The 9,156-nt window shown below is 42.1% G+C and overlaps 1 pseudogene; it reads right to left on the bottom strand.

The window, feature by feature from the left end:
* Positions 1-213: 213 nt before the first annotated feature.
* Positions 214-331, bottom strand: LOC124556036 (annotated as a pseudogene).
* Positions 332-9,156: the final 8,825 nt, after the last annotated feature.

Here is a 9,156-nt window from a genome sequence, read left to right as displayed (position 1 = left end):
CGAGAAAATTTGGGTCGAAAGAACGTGACAGACAGGGAAACGAATTTACATGTATCAGTTTACCATAAAGTATTTACACTGATTTTAGCCCAAATTATATCGTGTGAAGAACTAATCTAAATTGCGCCCGAACGGGCCAGAGAGCCCCCACCGCTCTCTCGGCCGTATGTCAAGTAGCTCCCTTTGCCTCACAAGGGCTGAGTGCACCCCGCTTGCCAACAGCGCTCGACAGACGGGATAATCCCCCATCTTAGTGCTAGCCCAGTCCGACAGCGCTTAACTTCGGTGATCTGACGGGAACCGGTGTTACCACTGCGGCAAGGCCGTTGGCATTACGTCAAGAAAACGCATATTCATAGTCGAAAGAGAAAACATTCCACCACAGCCATTCACTGCAGCCCTCCAAGACCTATTAAAACCATTTAACTGTAGTGAACAGGGAGCACGTGCTAAATCATCTTATCTGAACGGCCATAGAGTTTTAAATGATATTTGCTTGCTTTGAATGCAGATAAAATTTGTGAACAACTTCAATAACTCAAGCATTACAGTAGTATTGAGATCGAAATACGACAAGGCCCTAGGAAGGCTTACAAATGACATTTTTCATCAGTTGACTAATTTGTGTACTTACGACAGCAAGAAAGAGGAGCGGATAGATAATGAAATAAGTTAAGAGGAGGATGAAAATAGTTTAGAATGCTTTTGGGAAAGGATGAGTACGAGACTGAAAGTACGTAATTAATGTATACTTTCAGTTAAATCCAGCAGCAATGAGACAAGGTACCGAAAGGTAGAAACCGCTGAAAAATTGGCGATAAATATTTTTCTGCATGGGTGATTAAGTTGGTAAGCGTTAGACTGTAAGTCAAACGATTCGGGGTTCGATCCTCAGTCAGTTTTAAAATTTTTTCTGTCATCTTCTTTCACTTCGGTGTATGAGTACATTAGATTAGATTAGACGTACTTTTTGTTCCATAGATATAGAATATGTCACAGACGTAAAGAACAGCTTTCACCGCTCGCCAGATCTCCATGACTTGCATCTAACGACAGAAAAATCAAATAAACAGTTTGCAGTTTATAATTAGACAATATATGCGCCCAATAAAATAATTGAATTACATCTACATCTACATGTATACTCCGCTAGCCACCAAGCGGTGAGTGGCGGAGGGCACAATTCGCGTCATATTTCTCCCCCTCTGTTCCACTTGCGGATCGCGCGAGGGAAAAACGACTGTCTGAACGCCTCAGTACGAGCTCTTATTTCCCTTATCTTTGAATGATGATCATTACGCGATTTGAAAGTTGGTGGTAATAATATATGCTCCACATCCTCGGTGAAGATCGGATTTCGGAATTTAGTGAGCAGCCCCTTCTGCTTAGAGCGCCATCTATCTGCAAGTGTTTCCCACTTCAAACTTTCTATGAGATTTGTAACGCTCTCGCGATGGCTAAATGTACCAGTCACGAATCTTACCGCTCTTCTTTGGACCCGATCAATCTCTTGAATCAGACCCAACTGGTAAGGGTCCCATACAGACGAACAATGCTCTAAGAGTGGACGAACTAACGTATTGTAAGCTATTTACTTTGTTGAAGGACTGCATCGCTTCAGGATTATACCAATAAACCGCAATCTAGAGTTCGCCTTACACGTTACTTGTATAATCTGATCATTTCATTTTAGATCATTTCGAATAGTCACACCCAGATACTTGACGGATGTTACCGCTTCCAAAGACTGATCATTTATTTTGTACTCATACGTTAATGGGGATTTTCGCCTTGTTATACGCAAGAGGTTACACTTACTAATATTGAGAGATAAAATGGTTCAAATGGCTCTGGGCACTATGGGACTTAACTTCTGAGGTCATCAGTCCTCTAGAACTTAGAACTACTTCAACCTAACTAGCCTAAGGACATCACACACATCCATGCCCGAGGCAGGATTCGAACCTGCTACCGCAGCAGTAGCGCGGTTTCAGACTGTAGCGCCTAGAACCGCTCGGCCACTCCCCAGTCACTACACCACGCATTTATTTTCTGCAAATCCTCATTGATTTGTTCACAACTTTCGTGTGATACTACTTTCCTATACAGTACAGCATCATCGGCAAGCAGTCCAAGGCCGCTGTGAATACCATCAACCAGATCGTTTATGCAGATCGTAAAAAGCAAATGGTTCAACTGGCTCTGAGCACTATGGGACTTAACTTCTGAGGTCATCAGTCCCCTAGAACTTAGAACTACTTCAACCTAACTAGCCTAAGGACATCACACACATCCATGCCCGAGGCAGGATTCGAACCTGCTACCGCAGCAGTAGCGCGGTTTCAGACTGTAGCGCCTAGAACCACTCGGCCACTCCCCAGTCATTACACCACGCATTTATTTTCTGCAAATCCTCATTGATTTGTACACAACTTTCGTGTGATACTACTTTCCTATACAGTACAGCATCATCGGCAAGCAGTCCAAGGCCGCTGTGAATACCATCAACCAGATCGTTTATGCAGATCGTAAAAAGCAAATGGTTCAACTGGCTCTGAGCACTATGGGACTTAACATCTGAGGTCATCAGTCCCCTAGAACTTAGAACTACTTAAACCTAACTAACCTAAGGACATCACACAAATCCATGCCCGAGGCAGGATTCGAACCTGCGACCGTAGCGGTCGCGTGTTTCCAGACTGTAGCGCCTAGAACCGCTCTGCCACTCTGGTCGGCCCGTAAAAAGCAGCGGACCTATTACGCTGCCATGAGGCATACCTGAAGTTACTCTTGTTTCTGTTGAAGTTACCCCGTTCAGGACGACATTCTGCTCCCTGTCTGTTAGAAAACTTTCTATCAAACCGCATATGTATTTGGATAGACCGTAAGCGATCACTTTTTGTAGTAAGCGACAGTGCGGAATTGAGTCGAACGCCTTTCGAAAGTCGAGAAATATTTGGTATAAACCTGGGAGCCGGTATCTAGAGTCTGTTGTATATTATGCACAAAGAGGGCCAGCTGTGTCTCGCATGACCGCTGTTTCCTAAAATCGTGCTGGTTTCTGCAGATGAGCTTCTCAGAGTCTAGAAAGGTCATTATGTCTGAACACAAAATATGTTCCATGATTCTACAACAAATCCATGTCAGTTTTAAATTAATTACATTCCGTAAGGTACGTAGTCTAGGTGACTGTTATCGGTATTTTTCTATGTCACTACAAACTGGTCATTAGATTTACCATATTTTAAAATGTGTCTTTTACGACAGTGACACAAAATGACTTAGCTTTTTATAATGTTTTTGCTTGAATTGTGCCTGGAATCCTTCTCTCTCCCGGGCTGAACAACAGGGGGGGGGGGGGCAGAATAAGCGCTATTTGCTCACCTGATGTTGTATGGTGACTTATCGACACCGCCGGAGTTGGCGCCTCGATGAGGATTCGTGCAGGCACCGCGAGCGGCGGTTTGGACGTCGCCGGCAGTGAAGAACCTCCAAATCGCCGACCACTGAAGAGCGCCAGGACGGTGATATTAGCGGTGGGCGACAGGGCATCTCCTAGTTCGGGATTACATTCGTGTACCTAGTTCACGCCGAATGCTACACAGAGCTGTTGATAGCTATCTCTACCGGCAAACATTCACAGTGCATAGGCGCAGGGTACATAACTAGCCACAGGTAGAAGTCGTCAACTGTGTAGCAGTTCTTCTGCAACGAGTTGAGTAAAATAAATTTATTTAAAATGTGCCTGCGTCAACTAGTCTTTTGCTTGCCTGTCCACATTCCTAAGGCGACATCCTTTTCGCCAACTTCCACCCATTTATAAGTGGCAACGAGGACGTAACATTTGGCTCCTCGGAACATAACGATTGTCAACTCGTATCGTAACAGTCGGTAGCTAATATTTCAGTACCGATAACGTACGATGACGGTTATCGTTGGTTCTCTGGTCTAACAATTCCTACACAAGACGTGTTTTGAGTTTTGGTTGACGTGGCCCCACCTACAGCGAGGTGTAAATTGGGATACGAAGCGATCTCTCATCCCCCTCGTACATTTAAAGTGAGGAGGTGTTCACCTGTCGAAATACCGGCATTTGTCGAAGACGATACCCGGTTGCATTCTCGTAAGTTACCCGAGTGTTGGCTGTCCCATATCATCAGAACGATCAGCAATGAATACGGGAATTTCGTCACGGTGTAGGAACGCAGGCAGGCCATATTGATGATCTGCTAATTCCCTTCTCTCCGCAGCGTAAAACGGGGCGTCGGCTGGCGAGTGGCTGGAACGCGAGGGCGTGGCCGGCTGTGCCTGCGAGGTGTCGCAGCGCACGCGTTTTTCACGGTATAAGCGTCAATTATTCAGCGGCGCTGACAGCGGCCGGCCGGCGCCCCGAGGCCTCCTCCTCTTTACTTATTTAGGCGCCGCCGCAGGGCCGGCGGTGGCAACGCGTCGCTCTGAGCCGATTGTGGTCCGACCCGCAGCCATTTCGCTCTCCACTGCGTCCCTCACTCGTCTGCAGGATTAGCCTCGTGATGACTACAGATGGACGACAACCGTGTAGACGGCGGCCTTCAAAATCATTCGATTTGATCCCTCATTCCGTTCTGCATTGTGCCTTTGTTTTCCATTCTACATTGCTACTATGCATACGTGTTTTTAGTGAATGCAGTTCATACTCAACTGAAAGGATGCATTAAGAGTTCCATCAACTCTCTTCTGCACAAAATCTCCCTGGGGCTGTTGTTACCGACTAATATCGCTGTCCACTGATAATTGCAGGATAATTTTATCAGTTGTTTGTATATCTATTTCTTTTCATTCACTTCTCGGTTCCTCCTCTTCATAAACTTTACGCTTTCCCAATCTGAGTGGTTAGATAAATGTACTGCATTGCATTACCTAATTCAGTTTCATCAACTTCCCTCAGCTGTCTTAAAATCTCTCTTACCCCATGTGCAATTTCTACTTTTACATCTACAACATTAATACGATTTTCACGCAGTTCACTACTGCTGTACTTACCTTCATTCACTAGCATTAACAACTAATTTCTTAATACGTCTATACTAATAAGTCAGTTCAGCGTTGTGGACTCGGAATGCACTAGTGCATAGTGTTGGTTACTGCTGGTCATCTTTAATGCTCGCTCAATTTCGAGCAATAACTACCACCTTCAAAGAAAAGATATCCCCCCCCCCCCACCCCCTCCCACAAACACAAGTAGCGTCTTTATGTTTTCTTGTGCCTTCAAACTTTGAAACTGAGCCTTCTTCTGTTCTTCCAGATCATCTTTTACTTTCTTCTGTACTTTTCCTCTCTCTTGATGTTTTAGTTTTGCCGTAGTAGCACGTATGTATGTGCCTTGCTTTCTTCTTTATTAATGGTCGACATATGTAAAGGATACATACATAACAGATATTGATTGTTACGTCGTCTTCATTGATGAATGTATGTGAATTCTGTTTTCCGTTTACTGCCACGTGTAAAATATGACTTTTTGAATATGTAATTCTGTTTCACTGGATTGCATTACTCAGCAATAGTTTTTGAGACAGAATACGGCAAAAAACAAAAGTACTTCTTATTAAAATCTGCGTCAGATGTTGTCCTAATATAGTTGTTGACAAGAGTCAACGCATAGACAGTCCCCCATAATTTTCATCTGGCACGCGAATGAATTCAGTGAATCGCTGGTTTTAGCGTTATCAGTCAAATATCAAATTAGGTATTTTTCATCTCAAAGCATTTTGTGGTTACGTTCAGTTGATCAGTCCGAAACGTTTAATTATCTACGTTTAGTTAACATCTATCTTTGTCTTTAGAAAGCAGCTGCTACTATTTTTGAAATATATCTGGGTGATCTATTTCAAAGCTAGAGGTATCACTCCTTAATTTTTATACTGTTCACAATGTAAAAACTTTTGTTTTATTTATGTACTCAGTCGATTAAACTTTCGTAACCTTATATTAGAAAATAAATTTCTTCATATATACTGGGTTGTTATAATTAAAGAGTAGCTAAACATATAGGACCCATATGGGCTGCAATTATCATATGTCAGCGAAATTTGGAAGCTATTTTAACGCATTAATGTGGAACCAGTTTGCGTTGGAAAAAATTAGTTACAATTTTGGCTAAAATCTGGTGTACAGTATATTGTGGATTTATCCGGTGCTCTTGTTGGACAAATTGTGTAAGCAGCGATTAATAATATCATCAACGTTATGCTTAGGGAAACATTTCTATACGTCTTTCTTGCGTTCACGGCTTCAGATTTGCACCTGGCGGCTAAAATGGGAACTAATTTTTTTCCAGCGTAAATCGTTTCCGCATTAACACATTAGAAAATTATATTAGGAAATATACAGTGTGTTTCAAAAAACACTTTTGCAGACTTTGTAGATAGGTTCCTTACACCAAAACAAGAAAAAATGTATAGTAAGCATGGGCTCTAAAATGCATGCTTTAAGAACAATAAGCACTTGTTCAACTTCAATACTCTGAAACGCTTCTCTTCTGCTGCAAGCTCTTTGAATTCAATATCTTGGGGGAGGTACCATGGACCAAATAAGCAAAAAATGTCCCCAGTAAATACTTCTTAAGGCATACAATTTAGAGCCCATGTTTACTGGATTTTTTTTCTGTGCAACCCTCTCACAAAATATAGAAATCAAAGCGCTTGCAGTAGAATAGAATTGTTTCACAGTATCTAAGATGAGAGAGTTTCTTAACGTATCATTGAAAGATCCTGTGTACAACACGATTATTAGTAGTCATCTTCACAATAACTTTAACTTGGTGTATTTACCTCCACAGAATACAATACAGTGCCACGTGTTAAAGTCTCAAGGCAATGTACGATGGCTGCCCAGAAAGTAATGCACTGTATTTTGTTTTCTCATCCGAAAACAATACTACGAATGCGAAACGTTACGTATATATTATTTGAAGTCTCCTGAGCGAGCGCGCCAAGCTTCCGTCGCTTCTAACAGATAGCGTGGCTGCAGAACAGTTTCGAAATGGCGTCTGTAAGTAAAGTACGTTACAAGCAACGTGCCGTCATTGAATGTCTCACTGCAGAGAAAGAAACTGTGGGGAATATTCACAGACGTTTGTGCAAAATCTATGGAGTGTCTGCTTTCAGCAGAAGTACGGTTAGTCGCTGCACAGGGAGGGAGAGGTCAGCAGAAGGCTGTTCGGCCGAGCTCCACGATTTGCAGCAGATACAACACCAGGTAACGTAAAAAAATGATTTGCAAAATATGCAAAATACGAATTCTAGGAATAACATATGCGCTGTCTTACGTGTGGACAGAAAGAAAACAATACCGCAGACATTGCATTCAATTATTCACACATTTTTCATTTATTTCATTGTACAACCATGATCCCTACAGAAGATGGGGTATAGCTTTCGAGTTTTTGCTATGGAGACCGGCCACTGAGCAGCTGAATACTGAATCCGACGACATTGTATCCCAACGCTACGTGAAGAAACACCATCAGCGCTCGCCAGATCTCTGCAACGTACATGCAACAAAAGAAGACACAACAAACACTCTGTATTTTAACATTAAATACTAATACTACGTCAAAATCACTAACATTATTATGTGTTACACCAGATACCGTACTTTTCCGTGCATCGTGTAGATGACAAATTCCTCAGTGGTACGGCGCAAAATCTCTATTATTACAAGAACCAATGCTCTGTGAGGGGCTCCCTTTTGCATCATTAATCACTGAAATATATATTGAATCGATCCTCAGCCAAAAGTAACTGTAACAGTTGATGAAAGAGTCTTGTCTTCATGATGTATATCTCTCTTGGTGCTTGAACAGTGATGTCCGAAGTCACAGCAACAATGGAATCTGTCTCAGCTGAAGTCAGAAGTTTGGAACATTATTAGTAGTTGGCTAGAAGAGCCAAAGCTGGTGGAGGGGGCGATGACTCAGTCCACTGGCCAATCAGAGTCTACCCCAGCTAATCACAGTGACATGTGGTTGTGGGATTTTCACTGAAGGTTTAACAAAGGCATGTATGGGGTGGTTGATGAAGGCACAATGGCGACTGCAGTGAAAAGATTGTAAGATGGATATTACATTTTCAGGGAAAGAAAGTTTCAGACCTTAAAAACATGGCACAGTAAAACCAAGCACACTATAAATCTGATGGTGATGAGATGGGCTCGTTGGATCTCTAAGCATAATACTGCAAAGTGGATTAACATTTTGGCTGCTGTGCTGTGGGTGAGTTAACTCATCATGCTCCGCCACTGTCCGGGTGCTGAGGATGTATTTAAATGCGGCCTCTTAGTTTTTCTTAAGCGCTATTGACGTGTTACGTGTCCCATTCCAATGACCCTCTCAACGTCTCGGACAAGTTACTTCCTTATGTCGATGACTGAAACGTTTCGAGTATTTATCGTCACGTGCAGGAAACCTGGTTTTGGTACCATGAAACGTTTATTAACAATGACTAGTGTTGTGATCACCCAAACCACGATGCTCTGGGATGGAATTGGGCCTGTCGTGCACGACCGTCTGTCGGATATAAAAACCAAAAACTCGAGCATGAAATGAGATGTCGTTCTGCTCTCAACCTCTATATGTCAAAGGCATTGTCCTGACTGGCTCACTAAATCATCATCGTCCAGTGCACACTGCTAAGGATAGAAAATTGAAATTTGACGTAAGTGTGGATCTGATACTACAGGCGTCATTTGAGAAGAGATTTTTTGAAATTACAACCCTTAGGAGGGGTATATAGGGGATAAAGGGTTTTTTGAAAAATGTTGCTATTAAGGCTATTTTGAAGCTAGATCTATGAAAATTGGTGTTTGGTTTCTCGGTAAGAAATAAAGAAATACATGTTTCAGCATTTTTGGAAATTTTACTCTATGCGGCGAAATAGTAGATGAGGCCTTTTTTTGAAAATGTATCATTATTAAAGAACTACTAATGTATTTTTGAAATCATATCTATCAACATTGGTATTTGATTGCTGAGTTACATATAAGAAAAAATGTGTTCAGGTTTTTCGACATTGAACCCCTAAGACGGTGAAATAGGGGATGAAATTATTTATGAAAATATTTTATTATAGAAGTTAAACAGGTAGGCATATCAACAATGTAGGAAAAGAAAGATTGGTG

This window comes from Schistocerca americana, chromosome 1 (genome assembly GCF_021461395.2).
Source record: "Schistocerca americana isolate TAMUIC-IGC-003095 chromosome 1, iqSchAmer2.1, whole genome shotgun sequence".
Classification (NCBI taxonomy): Eukaryota; Metazoa; Arthropoda; class Insecta; order Orthoptera; family Acrididae; genus Schistocerca; species Schistocerca americana.
This window is presented reverse-complemented; position numbering and strand designations above follow the sequence as displayed.